This window comes from Eleutherodactylus coqui, chromosome 2, assembly GCF_035609145.1.
Source record: "Eleutherodactylus coqui strain aEleCoq1 chromosome 2, aEleCoq1.hap1, whole genome shotgun sequence".
NCBI classification, from domain to species: domain Eukaryota; kingdom Metazoa; phylum Chordata; class Amphibia; order Anura; family Eleutherodactylidae; genus Eleutherodactylus; species Eleutherodactylus coqui.
The window spans coordinates 283,382,428-283,397,067 of NC_089838.1; the positions used below are offsets into that span (position 1 = coordinate 283,382,428).

The 14,640-nt window shown below is 44.4% G+C and overlaps 24 non-coding genes across 24 annotated transcripts; all 24 read right to left on the bottom strand.

Moving 5' to 3' along the window:
* Positions 1-193: 193 nt before the first annotated feature.
* On the bottom strand, positions 194-286 carry TRNAI-UAU (transfer RNA isoleucine (anticodon UAU)). Its single transcript is given in 2 exon segments — positions 194-229; positions 249-286. It is a non-coding gene; the product is annotated as a tRNA-Ile (tRNA).
* A 626-nt stretch (positions 287-912) lies between these two features.
* TRNAI-UAU (transfer RNA isoleucine (anticodon UAU)) lies at positions 913-1,005 on the bottom strand. The gene is given in 2 exon segments: positions 913-948; positions 968-1,005. It is a non-coding gene; the product is annotated as a tRNA-Ile (tRNA).
* A 626-nt stretch (positions 1,006-1,631) lies between these two features.
* On the bottom strand, positions 1,632-1,724 carry TRNAI-UAU (transfer RNA isoleucine (anticodon UAU)). Its single transcript is given in 2 exon segments — positions 1,632-1,667; positions 1,687-1,724. It is a non-coding gene; the product is annotated as a tRNA-Ile (tRNA).
* A 626-nt stretch (positions 1,725-2,350) lies between these two features.
* On the bottom strand, positions 2,351-2,443 carry TRNAI-UAU (transfer RNA isoleucine (anticodon UAU)). Its single transcript is given in 2 exon segments — positions 2,351-2,386; positions 2,406-2,443. It is a non-coding gene; the product is annotated as a tRNA-Ile (tRNA).
* Positions 2,444-3,165: 722 nt separating this feature from the next.
* TRNAI-UAU (transfer RNA isoleucine (anticodon UAU)) lies at positions 3,166-3,258 on the bottom strand. The gene is given in 2 exon segments: positions 3,166-3,201; positions 3,221-3,258. It is a non-coding gene; the product is annotated as a tRNA-Ile (tRNA).
* A 626-nt stretch (positions 3,259-3,884) lies between these two features.
* On the bottom strand, positions 3,885-3,977 carry TRNAI-UAU (transfer RNA isoleucine (anticodon UAU)). Its single transcript is given in 2 exon segments — positions 3,885-3,920; positions 3,940-3,977. It is a non-coding gene; the product is annotated as a tRNA-Ile (tRNA).
* A 440-nt stretch (positions 3,978-4,417) lies between these two features.
* Positions 4,418-4,490, bottom strand: TRNAR-CCU (transfer RNA arginine (anticodon CCU)). Its single transcript has one exon. It is a non-coding gene; the product is annotated as a tRNA-Arg (tRNA).
* Positions 4,491-4,613: 123 nt separating this feature from the next.
* TRNAI-UAU (transfer RNA isoleucine (anticodon UAU)) lies at positions 4,614-4,706 on the bottom strand. The gene is given in 2 exon segments: positions 4,614-4,649; positions 4,669-4,706. It is a non-coding gene; the product is annotated as a tRNA-Ile (tRNA).
* Positions 4,707-5,335: 629 nt separating this feature from the next.
* On the bottom strand, positions 5,336-5,428 carry TRNAI-UAU (transfer RNA isoleucine (anticodon UAU)). The gene is given in 2 exon segments: positions 5,336-5,371; positions 5,391-5,428. It is a non-coding gene; the product is annotated as a tRNA-Ile (tRNA).
* A 626-nt stretch (positions 5,429-6,054) lies between these two features.
* Positions 6,055-6,147, bottom strand: TRNAI-UAU (transfer RNA isoleucine (anticodon UAU)). Its single transcript is given in 2 exon segments — positions 6,055-6,090; positions 6,110-6,147. It is a non-coding gene; the product is annotated as a tRNA-Ile (tRNA).
* Positions 6,148-6,869: 722 nt separating this feature from the next.
* On the bottom strand, positions 6,870-6,962 carry TRNAI-UAU (transfer RNA isoleucine (anticodon UAU)). Its single transcript is given in 2 exon segments — positions 6,870-6,905; positions 6,925-6,962. It is a non-coding gene; the product is annotated as a tRNA-Ile (tRNA).
* A 626-nt stretch (positions 6,963-7,588) lies between these two features.
* Positions 7,589-7,681, bottom strand: TRNAI-UAU (transfer RNA isoleucine (anticodon UAU)). The gene is given in 2 exon segments: positions 7,589-7,624; positions 7,644-7,681. It is a non-coding gene; the product is annotated as a tRNA-Ile (tRNA).
* A 440-nt stretch (positions 7,682-8,121) lies between these two features.
* Positions 8,122-8,194, bottom strand: TRNAR-CCU (transfer RNA arginine (anticodon CCU)). Its single transcript has one exon. It is a non-coding gene; the product is annotated as a tRNA-Arg (tRNA).
* A 123-nt stretch (positions 8,195-8,317) lies between these two features.
* Positions 8,318-8,410, bottom strand: TRNAI-UAU (transfer RNA isoleucine (anticodon UAU)). Its single transcript is given in 2 exon segments — positions 8,318-8,353; positions 8,373-8,410. It is a non-coding gene; the product is annotated as a tRNA-Ile (tRNA).
* Positions 8,411-9,039: 629 nt separating this feature from the next.
* Positions 9,040-9,132, bottom strand: TRNAI-UAU (transfer RNA isoleucine (anticodon UAU)). The gene is given in 2 exon segments: positions 9,040-9,075; positions 9,095-9,132. It is a non-coding gene; the product is annotated as a tRNA-Ile (tRNA).
* A 440-nt stretch (positions 9,133-9,572) lies between these two features.
* Positions 9,573-9,645, bottom strand: TRNAR-CCU (transfer RNA arginine (anticodon CCU)). The gene has a single exon. It is a non-coding gene; the product is annotated as a tRNA-Arg (tRNA).
* A 120-nt stretch (positions 9,646-9,765) lies between these two features.
* TRNAI-UAU (transfer RNA isoleucine (anticodon UAU)) lies at positions 9,766-9,858 on the bottom strand. Its single transcript is given in 2 exon segments — positions 9,766-9,801; positions 9,821-9,858. It is a non-coding gene; the product is annotated as a tRNA-Ile (tRNA).
* Positions 9,859-10,484: 626 nt separating this feature from the next.
* On the bottom strand, positions 10,485-10,577 carry TRNAI-UAU (transfer RNA isoleucine (anticodon UAU)). The gene is given in 2 exon segments: positions 10,485-10,520; positions 10,540-10,577. It is a non-coding gene; the product is annotated as a tRNA-Ile (tRNA).
* Positions 10,578-11,299: 722 nt separating this feature from the next.
* On the bottom strand, positions 11,300-11,392 carry TRNAI-UAU (transfer RNA isoleucine (anticodon UAU)). The gene is given in 2 exon segments: positions 11,300-11,335; positions 11,355-11,392. It is a non-coding gene; the product is annotated as a tRNA-Ile (tRNA).
* Positions 11,393-12,551: 1,159 nt separating this feature from the next.
* On the bottom strand, positions 12,552-12,624 carry TRNAR-CCU (transfer RNA arginine (anticodon CCU)). The gene has a single exon. It is a non-coding gene; the product is annotated as a tRNA-Arg (tRNA).
* A 123-nt stretch (positions 12,625-12,747) lies between these two features.
* TRNAI-UAU (transfer RNA isoleucine (anticodon UAU)) lies at positions 12,748-12,840 on the bottom strand. The gene is given in 2 exon segments: positions 12,748-12,783; positions 12,803-12,840. It is a non-coding gene; the product is annotated as a tRNA-Ile (tRNA).
* A 440-nt stretch (positions 12,841-13,280) lies between these two features.
* On the bottom strand, positions 13,281-13,353 carry TRNAR-CCU (transfer RNA arginine (anticodon CCU)). The gene has a single exon. It is a non-coding gene; the product is annotated as a tRNA-Arg (tRNA).
* Positions 13,354-13,476: 123 nt separating this feature from the next.
* Positions 13,477-13,569, bottom strand: TRNAI-UAU (transfer RNA isoleucine (anticodon UAU)). Its single transcript is given in 2 exon segments — positions 13,477-13,512; positions 13,532-13,569. It is a non-coding gene; the product is annotated as a tRNA-Ile (tRNA).
* A 626-nt stretch (positions 13,570-14,195) lies between these two features.
* On the bottom strand, positions 14,196-14,288 carry TRNAI-UAU (transfer RNA isoleucine (anticodon UAU)). The gene is given in 2 exon segments: positions 14,196-14,231; positions 14,251-14,288. It is a non-coding gene; the product is annotated as a tRNA-Ile (tRNA).
* Between the last annotated feature and the right edge of the window lie 352 nt (positions 14,289-14,640).

Here is a 14,640-nt window from a genome sequence, read left to right on the forward strand (position 1 = left end):
CAACCACCCCAGATGGGACTCGAATCCCTGGCTTAGGAGGCCAGTGCCTTATCCATTAGGCCACTGGGGCTACATACACACAAGAAGAAGCGTGGCTTTCTTTTCGATTGTTTTAAAGAAATCAACTGCGATTAAGCATTGAACTATCAGCTTGTAATGCAGTAATAAAAGACAGATGACGGCAAGAAAGTAATGCTCCAGGTGAGGCTCGAACTCACAACCTCGGCATTGCTCAACAGTTACTGCTATATAAGTACCGCGCGCTGACCGATTGCGCCACTGGAGCTCTTGCAGCACCATTTATCCATGTCTTCTTTTGCCTGGAAAAAGTTGCTCAATTGAAAACCTAGTCCTATGTCAGTTTAAACCCCGTCCTTGAAAATGCAGTGGGCTATGCCATAAGTGAAGAGTAAAGCAAAGTGGTGTGTTTTTAATGAAAATGAGATGCTCTCCACCTTAACAATAGGTAATGTTGCTCAGGAACACTTCTCTTTGGACATAGCTATTGTCTTTGTAAAGACTACCATTGGGCGAGATTTTTCAAGACCTATTTAGGATGCAAATGTTATCCAGAAAAGAAGCCAGTCTGGAAATAAAACACGACATGCTTTTGGATGGAAGGTGGGCACCCACCCCACATGGGACTCGAACCCACAATCTTCGCCTTATCCAGAAAAGAAGCCTGTCTGGATCTAAAACTCAGTATACTGATGAAAGGTGGGCAACCACCCCAGATGGGACTCGAATCCCTGGCTTAGGAGGCCAGTGCCTTATCCATTAGGCCACTGGGGCTACATGCACAGAAGAAGCGTGGCTTTCTTTTCGATTGTTTTAAAGAAATCAACTGCGATTAGGCATTGAACTATCAGCTTGTAATGCAGTAATAAAAGACAGATGACAGCAAGAAACTAATGCTCCAGGTGAGGCTCGAACTCACAACCTCGGCATTGCTCAACAGTTACTGCTATATAAGTACCGCGCGCTGACCGATTGCGCCACTGGAGCTCTTGCAGCACCATTTATCCATGTCTTCTTTTGCCTGGAAAAAGTTGCTCAATTGAAAACCTAGTCCTATGTCAGTTTAAACCCCGTCCTTGAAAATGCAGTGGGCTATGCCATAAGTGAAGAGTAAAGTAAAGTGGTGTGTTTTTAATGAAAATGAGATGCTCTCCACCTTAACAATAGGTAATGTTGCTCAGGAACACTTCTCTTTGGACATAGCTATTGTCTTTGTAAAGACTACCATTGGGCGAGATTTTTCAAGACCTATTTAAGAGGCAAATGTTATCCAGAAAAGAAGCCAGTCTGGAAATAAAACACGACATGCTTTTGGATGAAAGGTGGGCACCCACCCCACATGGGACCCGAACCCACAATCTTCGCCTTATCCAGAAAAGAAGCCTGTCTGGATCTAAAACTCAGTATACTGATGAAAGGTGGGCAACCACCCCAGATGGGACTCGAATCCCTGGCTTAGGAGGCCAGTGCCTTATCCATTAGGCCACTGGGGCTACATGCACAGAAGAAGCGTGGCTTTCTTTTCGATTGTTTTAAAGAAATCAACTGCGATTAGGCATTGAACTATCAGCTTGTAATGCAGTAATAAAAGACAGATGACGGCAAGAAAGTAATGCTCCAGGTGAGGCTCGAACTCACAACCTCGGCATTGCTCAACAGTTACTGCTATATAAGTACCGCGCGCTGACCGATTGTGCCACTGGAGCTCTTGCAGCACTGTTTATCCATGTCTTCTTTTGCCTGGAAAAAGTTGCTCAATTGAAAACCTAGTCCTATGTCAGTTTAAACCCCGTCCTTGAAAATGCAGTGGGCTATGCCATAAGTGAAGAGTAAAGCAAAGTGGTGTGTTTTTAATGAAAATGAGATGCTCTCCACCTTAACAATAGGTAATGTTGCTCAGGAACACTTCTCTTTGGACATAGCTATTGTCTTTGTAAAGACTACCATTTGGCGAGATTTTTCAAGACCTATTTAAGAGGCAAATGTTATCCAGAAAAGAAGCCAGTCTGGAAATAAAACAGGACATGCTTTTGGATGGAAGGTGGGCACCCACCCCACATGGGACTCGAACCCACAATCTTCGCCTTATCTAGAAAAGAAGCCTGTCTGGATCTAAAACTCAGCATACTGATGAAAGGTGGGCAACCACCCCAGATGGGACTCGAATCCCTGGCTTAGGAGGCCAGTGCCTTATCCATTAGGCCACTGGGGCTACATGCACAGAAGAAGCGTGGCTTTCTTTTCGATTGTTTTAAAGAAATCAACTGCGATTAGGCATTGAACTATCAGCTTGTAATGCAGTAATAAAAGACAGATGACAGCAAGAAAGTAATGCTCCAGGTGAGGCTCGAACTCACAACCTCGGCATTGCTCAACAGTTACTGCTATATAAGTACCGCGCGCTGACCGATTGCGCCACTGAAGCTCTTGCAGCACCAGTTATCCATGTCTTCTTTTGCCTGGAAAAAGTTGCTCAATTGAAAACCTAGTCCTATGTCAGTTTAAACCCCGTCCTTGAAAATGCAGTGGGCTATGCCATAAGTGAAGAGTAAAGTAAAGTGGTGTGTTTTTAATGAAAATGAGATGCTCTCCACCTTAACAATAGGTAATGTTGCTCAGGAACACTTCTCTTTGGACATAGCTATTGTCTTTGTAAAGACTACCATTGGGCGAGATTTTTCAAGACCTATTTAAGAGGCAAATGTTATCCAGAAAAGAAGCCAGTCTGGAAATAAAACACGACATGCTTTTGGATGAAAGGTGGGCACCCACCCCACATGGGACCCGAACCCACAATCTTCGCCTTATCCAGAAAAGAAGCCTGTCTGGATCTAAAACTCAGTATACTGATGAAAGGTGGGCACCCACCCCACATGGGACCCGTACCCACAATCTTCGCCTTATCCAGAAAAGAAGCCTGTCTGGATCTAAAACTCAGTATACTGATGAAAGGTGGGCAACCACCCCAGATGGGACTCGAATCCCTGGCTTAGGAGGCCAGTGCCTTATCAATTAGGCCACTGGGGCTACATGCACAGAAGAAGCGTGGCTTTCTTTTCGATTGTTTTAAAGAAATCAACTGCGATTAAGCATTGAACTATCAGCTTGTAATGCAGTAATAAAAGACAGATGACGGCAAGAAAGTAATGCTCCAGGTGAGGCTCGAACTCACAACCTCGGCATTGCTCAACAGTTACTGCTATATAAGTACCGCGCGCTGACCGATTGCGCCACTGGAGCTCTTGCAGCACAATTTATCCATGTCTTCTTTTGCCTGGAAAAAGTTGCTCAATTGAAAACCTAGTCCTATGTCAGTTTAAACCCCGTCCTTGAAAATGCAGTGGGCTATGCCATAAGTGAAGAGTAAAGCAAAGTGGTGTGTTTTTAATGAAAATGAGATGCTCTCCACCTTAACAATAGGTAATGTTGCTCAGGAACACTTCTCTTTGGACATAGCTATTGTCTTTGTAAAGACTACCATTGGGCGAGATTTTTCAAGACCTATTTAAGAGGCAAATGTAATCCAGAAAAGAAGCCAGTCTGGAAATAAAACACGACATGCTTTTGGATGAAAGGTGGGCACCCACCCCACATGGGACCCGAACCCACAATCTTCGCCTTATCCAGAAAAGAAGCCTGTCTGGATCTAAAACTCAGTATACTGATGAAAGGTGGGCACCCACCCCACATGGGACTCGAATCCCTGGCTTACGAGGCCAGTGCCTTATCCATTAGGCCACTGGGGCTACATGCACAGAAGAAGCGTGGCTTTCTTTTCGATTGTTTTAAAGAAATCAACTGCGATTAAGCATTGAACTATCAGCTTGTAATGCAGTAATAAAAGACAGATGACGGCAAGAAAGTAATGCTCCTGGTGAGGCTCGAACTCACAACCTCGGCATTGCTCAACAGTTACTGCTATATAAGTACCGCGCGCTGACCGATTGCGCCACAGGAGCTCTTGCAGCACCATTTATCCATGTCTTCTTTTGCCTGGAAAAAGTTGCTCAATTGAAAACCTAGTCCTATGTCAGTTTAAACCCCGTCCTTGAAAATGCAGTGGGCTATGCCATAAGTGAAGAGTAAAGCAAAGTGGTGTGTTTTTAATGAAAATGAGATGCTCTCCACCTTAACAATAGGTAATGTTGCTCAGGAACACTTCTCTTTGGACATAGCTATTGTCTTTGTAAAGACTACCATTGGGCGAGATTTTTCAAGACCTATTTAAGAGGCAAATGTTATCCAGAAAAGAAGCCAGTCTGGAAATAAAGCACGACATGCTTTTGAATGAAAGGTGGGCACCCACCCCACATGGGACTCGAACCCACAATCTTCGCCTTATCCAGAAAAGAAGCCTGTCTGGATGTAAAACTCAGTATACTGATGAAAGGTGGGCAACCACCCCAGATGGGACTCGAACCCACAATCCCTGGCTTAGGAGGCCAGTGCCTTATCCATTAGGCCACTGGGGCTACATACACACAAGGAGAAGCGTGGCTTTCTTTTCGATTGTTTTAAAGAAATCAACTGCGATTAAGCATTGAACTATCAGCTTGTAATGCAGTAATAAAAGACAGATGACGGCAAGAAAGTAATGCTCCAGGTGAGGCTCGAACTCACAACCTCGGCATTGCTCAACAGTTACTGCTATATAAGTACCACGCGCTGACCGATTGCGCCACTGGAGCTCTTGCAGCACCATTTATCCATGTCTTCTTTTGCCTGGAAAAAGTTGCTCAATTGAAAACCTAGTCCTATGTCAGTTTAAACCCCGTCCTTGAAAATGCAGTGGGCTATGCCATAAGTGAAGAGTAAAGCAAAGTGGTGTGTTTTTAATGAAAATGAGATGCTCTCCACCTTAACAATAGGTAATGTTGCTCAGGAACACTTCTCTTTGGACATAGCTATTGTCTTTGTAAAGACTACCATTGGGCGAGATTTTTCAAGACCTATTTAGGAGGCAAATGTTATCCAGAAAAGAAGCCAGTCTGGAAATAAAACACGACATGCTTTTGGATGGAAGGTGGGCACCCACCCCACATGGGACTCGAACCCACAATCTTCGCCTTATCCAGAAAAGAAGCCTGTCTGGATCTAAAACTCAGTATACTGATGAAAGGTGGGCAACCACCCCAGATGGGACTCGAATCCCTGGCTTAGGAGGCCAGTGCCTTATCCATTAGGCCACTGGGGCTACATACACACAAGAAGAAGCGTGGCTTTCTTTTCGATTGTTTTAAAGAAATCAACTGCGATTAAGCATTGAACTATCAGCTTGTAATGCAGTAATAAAAGACAGATGACGGCAAGAAAGTAATGCTCCAGGTGAGGCTCGAACTCACAACCTCGGCATTGCTCAACAGTTACTGCTATATAAGTACCGCGCGCTGACCGATTGCGCCACTGGAGCTCTTGCAGCACCATTTATCCATGTCTTCTTTTGCCTGGAAAAAGTTGCTCAATTGAAAACCTAGTCCTATGTCAGTTTAAACCCCGTCCTTGAAAATGCAGTGGGCTATGCCATAAGTGAAGAGTAAAGCAAAGTGGTGTGTTTTTAATGAAAATGAGATGCTCTCCACCTTAACAATAGGTAATGTTGCTCAGGAACACTTCTCTTTGGACATAGCTATTGTCTTTGTAAAGACTACCATTGGGCGAGATTTTTCAAGACCTATTTAGGATGCAAATGTTATCCAGAAAAGAAGCCAGTCTGGAAATAAAACACGACATGCTTTTGGATGGAAGGTGGGCACCCACCCCACATGGGACTCGAACCCACAATCTTCGCCTTATCCAGAAAAGAAGCCTGTCTGGATCTAAAACTCAGTATACTGATGAAAGGTGGGCAACCACCCCAGATGGGACTCGAATCCCTGGCTTAGGAGGCCAGTGCCTTATCCATTAGGCCACTGGGGCTACATGCACAGAAGAAGCGTGGCTTTCTTTTCGATTGTTTTAAAGAAATCAACTGCGATTAAGCATTGAACTATCAGCTTGTAATGCAGTAATAAAAGACAGATGACGGCAAGAAAGTAATGCTCCAGGTGAGGCTCGAACTCACAACCTCGGCATTGCTCAACAGTTACTGCTATATAAGTACCGCGCGCTGACCGATTGCGCCACAGGAGCTCTTGCAGCACCATTTATCCATGTCTTCTTTTGCCTGGAAAAAGTTGCTCAATTGAAAACCTAGTCCTATGTCAGTTTAAACCCCGTCCTTGAAAATGCAGTGGGCTATGCCATAAGTGAAGAGTAAAGCAAAGTGGTGTGTTTTTAATGAAAATGAGATGCTCTCCACCTTAACAATAGGTAATGTTGCTCAGGAACACTTCTCTTTGGACATAGCTATTGTCTTTGTAAAGACTACCATTGGGCGAGATTTTTCAAGACCTATTTAAGAGGCAAATGTTATCCAGAAAAGAAGCCAGTCTGGAAATAAAACACGACATGCTTTTGGATGAAAGGTGGGCACCCACCCCACATGGGACTCGAACCCACAATCTTCGCTTTATCCAGAAAAGAAGCCTGTCTGGATGTAAAACTCAGTATACTGATGAAAGGTGGGCACCCACCCCACATGGGACCCGTACCCACAATCTTCGCCTTATCCAGAAAAGAAGCCTGTCTGGATCTAAAACTCAGTATACTGATGAAAGGTGGGCAACCACCCCAGATGGGACTTGAATCCCTGGCTTAGGAGGCCAGTGCCTTATCAATTAGGCCACTGGGGCTACATGCACAGAAGAAGCGTGGCTTTCTTTTCGATTGTTTTAAAGAAATCAACTGCGATTAAGCATTGAACTATCAGCTTGTAATGCAGTAATAAAAGACAGATGACGGCAAGAAAGTAATGCTCCAGGTGAGGCTCGAACTCACAACCTCGGCATTGCTCAACAGTTACTGCTATATAAGTACCGCGCGCTGACCGATTGCGCCACTGGAGCTCTTGCAGCACAATTTATCCATGTCTTCTTTTGCCTGGAAAAAGTTGCTCAATTGAAAACCTAGTCCTATGTCAGTTTAAACCCCGTCCTTGAAAATGCAGTGGGCTATGCCATAAGTGAAGAGTAAAGCAAAGTGGTGTGTTTTTAATGAAAATGAGATGCTCTCCACCTTAACAATAGGTAATGTTGCTCAGGAACACTTCTCTTTGGACATAGCTATTGTCTTTGTAAAGACTACCATTGGGCGAGATTTTTCAAGACCTATTTAAGAGGCAAATGTAATCCAGAAAAGAAGCCAGTCTGGAAATAAAACACGACATGCTTTTGGATGAAAGGTGGGCACCCACCCCACATGGGACCCGAACCCACAATCTTCGCCTTATCCAGAAAAGAAGCCTGTCTGGATCTAAAACTCAGTATACTGATGAAAGGTGGGCACCCACCCCACATGGGACTCGAATCCCTGGCTTACGAGGCCAGTGCCTTATCCATTAGGCCACTGGGGCTACATGCACAGAAGAAGCGTGGCTTTCTTTTCGATTGTTTTAAAGAAATCAACTGCGATTAAGCATTGAACTATCAGCTTGTAATGCAGTAATAAAAGACAGATGACGGCAAGAAAGTAATGCTCCTGGTGAGGCTCGAACTCACAACCTCGGCATTGCTCAACAGTTACTGCTATATAAGTACCGCGCGCTGACCGATTGCGCCACAGGAGCTCTTGCAGCACCATTTATCCATGTCTTCTTTTGCCTGGAAAAAGTTGCTCAATTGAAAACCTAGTCCTATGTCAGTTTAAACCCCGTCCTTGAAAATGCAGTGGGCTATGCCATAAGTGAAGAGTAAAGCAAAGTGGTGTGTTTTTAATGAAAATGAGATGCTCTCCACCTTAACAATAGGTAATGTTGCTCAGGAACACTTCTCTTTGGACATAGCTATTGTCTTTGTAAAGACTACCATTGGGCGAGATTTTTCAAGACCTATTTAAGAGGCAAATGTTATCCAGAAAAGAAGCCAGTCTGGAAATAAAGCACGACATGCTTTTGAATGAAAGGTGGGCACCCACCCCACATGGGACTCGAACCCACAATCTTCGCCTTATCCAGAAAAGAAGCCTGTCTGGATGTAAAACTCAGTATACTGATGAAAGGTGGGCAACCACCCCAGATGGGACTCGAACCCACAATCCCTGGCTTAGGAGGCCAGTGCCTTATCCATTAGGCCACTGGGGCTACATACACACAAGGAGAAGCGTGGCTTTCTTTTCGATTGTTTTAAAGAAATCAACTGCGATTAAGCATTGAACTATCAGCTTGTAATGCAGTAATAAAAGACAGATGACGGCAAGAAAGTAATGCTCCAGGTGAGGCTCGAACTCACAACCTCGGCATTGCTCAACAGTTACTGCTATATAAGTACCACGCGCTGACCGATTGCGCCACTGGAGCTCTTGCAGCACCATTTATCCATGTCTTCTTTTGCCTGGAAAAAGTTGCTCAATTGAAAACCTAGTCCTATGTCAGTTTAAACCCCGTCCTTGAAAATGCAGTGGGCTATGCCATAAGTGAAGAGTAAAGCAAAGTGGTGTGTTTTTAATGAAAATGAGATGCTCTCCACCTTAACAATAGGTAATGTTGCTCAGGAACACTTCTCTTTGGACATAGCTATTGTCTTTGTAAAGACTACCATTGGGCGAGATTTTTCAAGACCTATTTAGGAGGCAAATGTTATCCAGAAAAGAAGCCAGTCTGGAAATAAAACACGACATGCTTTTGGATGGAAGGTGGGCACCCACCCCACATGGGACTCGAACCCACAATCTTCGCCTTATCCAGAAAAGAAGCCTGTCTGGATCTAAAACTCAGTATACTGATGAAAGGTGGGCAACCACCCCAGATGGGACTCGAATCCCTGGCTTAGGAGGCCAGTGCCTTATCCATTAGGCCACTGGGGCTACATACACACAAGAAGAAGCGTGGCTTTCTTTTCGATTGTTTTAAAGAAATCAACTGCGATTAAGCATTGAACTATCAGCTTGTAATGCAGTAATAAAAGACAGATGACGGCAAGAAAGTAATGCTCCAGGTGAGGCTCGAACTCACAACCTCGGCATTGCTCAACAGTTACTGCTATATAAGTACCGCGCGCTGACCGATTGCGCCACTGGAGCTCTTGCAGCACCATTTATCCATGTCTTCTTTTGCCTGGAAAAAGTTGCTCAATTGAAAACCTAGTCCTATGTCAGTTTAAACCCCGTCCTTGAAAATGCAGTGGGCTATGCCATAAGTGAAGAGTAAAGCAAAGTGGTGTGTTTTTAATGAAAATGAGATGCTCTCCACCTTAACAATAGGTAATGTTGCTCAGGAACACTTCTCTTTGGACATAGCTATTGTCTTTGTAAAGACTACCATTGGGCGAGATTTTTCAAGACCTATTTAGGATGCAAATGTTATCCAGAAAAGAAGCCAGTCTGGAAATAAAACACGACATGCTTTTGGATGGAAGGTGGGCACCCACCCCACATGGGACTCGAACCCACAATCTTCGCCTTATCCAGAAAAGAAGCCTGTCTGGATCTAAAACTCAGTATACTGATGAAAGGTGGGCAACCACCCCAGATGGGACTCGAACCCACAATCCCTGGCTTAGGAGGCCAGTGCCTTATCCATTAGGCCACTGGGGCTACATGCACAGAAGAAGCGTGGCTTTCTTTTCGATTGTTTTAAAGAAATCAACTGCGATTAAGCATTGAACTATCAGCTTGTAATGCAGTAATAAAAGACAGATGACGGCAAGAAAGTAATGCTCCAGGTGAGGCTCGAACTCACAACCTCGGCATTGCTCAACAGTTACTGCTATATAAGTACCGCGCGCTGACCGATTGCGCCACTGGAGCTCTTGCAGCACAATTTATCCATGTCTTCTTTTGCCTGGAAAAAGTTGCTCAATTGAAAACCTAGTCCTATGTCAGTTTAAACCCCGTCCTTGAAAATGCAGTGGGCTATGCCATAAGTGAAGAGTAAAGCAAAGTGGTGTGTTTTTAATGAAAATGAGATGCTCTCCACCTTAACAATAGGTAATGTTGCTCAGGAACACTTCTCTTTGGACATAGCTATTGTCTTTGTAAAGACTACCATTGGGCGAGATTTTTCAAGACCTATTTAAGAGGCAAATGTAATCCAGAAAAGAAGCCAGTCTGGAAATAAAACACGACATGCTTTTGGATGAAAGGTGGGCACCCACCCCACATGGGACCCGAACCCACAATCTTCGCCTTATCCAGAAAAGAAGCCTGTCTGGATCTAAAACTCAGTATACTGATGAAAGGTGGGCACCCACCCCACATGGGACTCGAATCCCTGGCTTAGGAGGCCAGTGCCTTATCCATTAGGCCACTGGGGCTACATGCACAGAAGAAGCGTGGCTTTCTTTTCGATTGTTTTAAAGAAATCAACTGCGATTAAGCATTGAACTATCAGCTTGTAATGCAGTAATAAAAGACAGATGACGGCAAGAAAGTAATGCTCCTGGTGAGGCTCGAACTCACAACCTCGGCATTGCTCAACAGTTACTGCTATATAAGTACCGCGCGCTGACCGATTGCGCCACAGGAGCTCTTGCAGCACCATTTATCCATGTCTTCTTTTGCCTGGAAAAAGTTGCTCAATTGAAAACCTAGTCCTATGTCAGTTTAAACCCCGTCCTTGAAAATGCAGTGGGCTATGCCATAAGTGAAGAGTAAAGCAAAGTGGTGTGTTTTTAATGAAAATGAGATGCTCTCCACCTTAACAATAGGTAATGTTGCTCAGGAACACTTCTCTTTGGACATAGCTATTGTCTTTGTAAAGACTACCATTGGGCGAGATTTTTCAAGACCTATTTAAGAGGCAAATGTTATCCAGAAAAGAAGCCAGTCTGGAAATAAAACACGACATGCTTTTGGATGAAAGGTGGGCACCCACCCCACATGGGACTCGAACCCACAATCTTCGCCTTATCCAGAAAAGAAGCCTGTCTGGATGTAAAACTCAGTATACTGATGAAAGGTGGGCACCCACCCCACATGGGACCCGTACCCACAATCTTCGCCTTATCCAGAAAAGAAGCCTGTCTGGATCTAAAACTCAGTATACTGATGAAAGGTGGGCAACCACCCCAGATGGGACTCGAATCCCTGGCTTAGGAGGCCAGTGCCTTATCCATTAGGCCACTGGGGCTACATGCACAGAAGAAGCGTGGCTTTCTTTTCGATTGTTTTAAAGAAATCAACTGCGATTAAGCATTGAACTATCAGCTTGTAATGCAGTAATAAAAGACAGATGACGGCAAGAAAGTAATGCTCCAGGTGAGGCTCGAACTCACAACCTCGGCATTGCTCAACAGTTACTGCTATATAAGTACCGCGCGCTGACCGATTGCGCCACTGGAGCTCTTGCAGCACAATTTATCCATGTCTTCTTTTGCCTGGAAAAAGTTGCTCAATTGAAAACCTAGTCCTATGTCAGTTTAAACCCCGTCCTTGAAAATGCAGTGGGCTATGCCATAAGTGAAGAGTAAAGCAAAGTGGTGTGTTTTTAATGAAAATGAGATGCTCTCCACCTTAACAATAGGTAATGTTGCTCAGGAACACTTCTCTTTGGACATAGCTATTGTCTTTGTAAAGACTACCATTGGGCGAGATTTTTCAAGACCTATTTAAGAGGCAAATGTAATCCAGAAAAGAAGCCAGTCTGGAAATAAAACACGACATGCTTTTGGATGAAAGGTGGGCACCCACCCCACATGGGACCCGAACCCACAATCTTCGTTTTATCCAGAAAAGAAGCCTGTCTGGATCTAAAACTCAGTATACTGATGAAAGGTGGGCACCCACCCCACATGGGACTCGAATCCCTGGCTTAGGAGGCCAGTGCCTTATCCATTAGGCCACTGGGGCTACATGCACAGAAGAAGCGTGGCTTTCTTTTCGATTGTTTTAAAGAAATCAACTGCGATTAAGCATTGAACTATCAGCTTGTAATGCAGTAATAAAAGACAGATGACGGCAAGAAAGTAATGCTCCTGGTGAGGCTCGAACTCACAACCTCGGCATTGCTCAACAGTTACTGCTATATAAGTACCGCGCGCTGACCGATTGCGCCACTGGAGCTCTTGCAGCACCATTTATCCATGTCTTCTTTTGCCTGGAAAAAGTTGCTCAATTGAAAACCTAGTCCTATGTCAGTTTAAACCCCGTCCTTGAAAATGCAGTGGGCTATGCCATAAGTGAAGAGTAAAGCAAAGTGGTGTGTTTTTAATGAAAATGAGATGCTCTCCACCTTAACAATAGGTAATGTTGCTCAGGAACACTTCTCTTTGGACATAGCTATTGTCTTTGTAAAGACTACCATTGGGCGAGATTTTTCAAGACCTATTTAAGAGGCAAATGTTATCCAGAAAAGAAGCCAGTCTGGAAATAAAACACGACATGCTTTTGGATGAAAGGTGGGCACCCACCCCACATGGGACTCGAACCCACAATCTTCGCCTTATCCAGAAAAGAAGCCTGTCTGGATGTAAAACTCAGTATACTGATGAAAGGTGGGCAACCACCCCAGATGGGACTCGAACCCACAATCCCTGGCTTAGGAGGCCAGTGCCTTATCCATTAGGCCACTGGGGCTACATACACACAAGCAGAAGCGTGGCTTTCTTTTCGATTGTTTTAAAGAAATCAACTGCGATTAAGCATTGAACTATCAGCTTGTAATGCAGTAATAAAAGACAGATGACGGCAAGAAAGTAATGCTCCAGGTGAGGCTCGAACTCACAACCTCGGCATTGCTCAACAGTTACTGCTATATAAGTACCGCGCGCTGACCGATTGCGCCACTGGAGCTCTTGCAGCACCATTTATCCATGTCTTCTTTTGCCTGGAAAAAGTTGCTCAATTGAAAACCTAGTCCTATGTCAGTTTAAACCCCGTCCTTGAAAATGCAGTGGGCTATGCCATAAGTGAAGAGTAAAGCAAAGTGGTGTGTTTTTAATGAAAATGAGATGCTCTCCACCTTAACAATAGGTAATGTTGCTCAGGAACACTTCTCTTTGGACATAGCTATTGTCTTTGTAAAGACTACCATTGGGCGAGATTTTTCAAGACCTATTTAGGAGGCAAATGTTATCCAGAAAAGAAGCCAGTCTGGAAATAAAACACGACATGCTTTTGGATGGAAGGTGGGCACCCACCCCACATGGGACTCGAACCCACAATCTTCGCCTTATCCAGAAAAGAAGCCTGTCTGGATCTAAAACTCAGTATACTGATGAAAGGTGGGCAACCACCCCAGATGGGACTCGAACCCACAATCCCTGGCTTAGGAGGCCAGTGCCTTATCCATTAGGCCACTGGGGCTACATACACACAAGAAGAAGCGTGGCTTTCTTTTCGATTGTTTTAAAGAAATCAACTGCGATTAAGCATTGAACTATCAGCTTGTAATGCAGTAATAAAAGACAGATGACGGCAAGAAAGTAATGCTCCAGGTGAGGCTCGAACTCACAACCTCGGCATTGCTCAACAGTTACTGCTATATAAGTACCGCGCGCTGACCGATTGCGCCACTGGAGCTCTTGCAGCACAATTTATCCATGTCTTCTTTTGCCTGGAAAAAGTTGCTCAATTGAAAACCTAGTCCTATGTCAGTTTAAACCCCGTCCTTGAAAATGCAGTGGGCTATGCCATAAGTGAAGAGTAAAGCAAAGTGGTGTGTTTTTAATGAAAATGAGATGCTCTCCACCTTAACAATAGGTAATGTTGCTCAGGAACACTTCTCTTTGGACATAGCTATTGTCTTTGTAAAGACTACCATTGGGCGAGATTTTTCAAGACCTATTTAAGAGGCAAATGTAATCCAGAAAAGAAGCCAGTCTGGAAATAAAACACGACATGCTTTTGGATGAAAGGTGGGCACCCACCCCACATGGGACCCGAACCCACAATCTTCGTTTTATCCAGAAAAGAAGCCTGTCTGGATCTAAAACTCAGTATACTGATGAAAGGTGGGCACCCACCCCACATGGGACTCGAATCCCTGGCTTAGGAGGCCAGTGCCTTATCCATTAGGCCACTGGGGCTACATGCACAGAAGAAGCGTGGCTTTCTTTTCGATTGTTTTAAAGAAATCAACTGCGATTAAGCATTGAACTATCAGCTTGTAATGCAGTAATAAAAGACAGATGACGGCAAGAAAGTAATGCTCCTGGTGAGGCTCGAACTCACAACCTCGGCATTGCTCAACAGTTACTGCTATATAAGTACCGCGCGCTGACCGATTGCGCCACAGGAGCTCTTGCAGCACCATTTATCCATGTCTTCTTTTGCCTGGAAAAAGTTGCTCAATTGAAAACCTAGTCCTATGTCAGTTTAAACCCCGTCCTTGAAAATGCAGTGGGCTATGCCATAAGTGAAGAGTAAAGCAAAGTGGTGTGTTTTTAATGAAAATGAGATGCTCTCCACCTTAACAATAGGTAATGTTGCTCAGGAACACTTCTCTTTGGACATAGCTATTGTCTTTGTAAAGACTACCATTGGGCGAGATTTTTCAAGACCTATTTAAGAGGCAAATGTTATCCAGAAAAGAAGCCAGTCTGGAAATAAAACACGACATGCTTTTGGATGAAAGGTGGGCACCCACCCCAC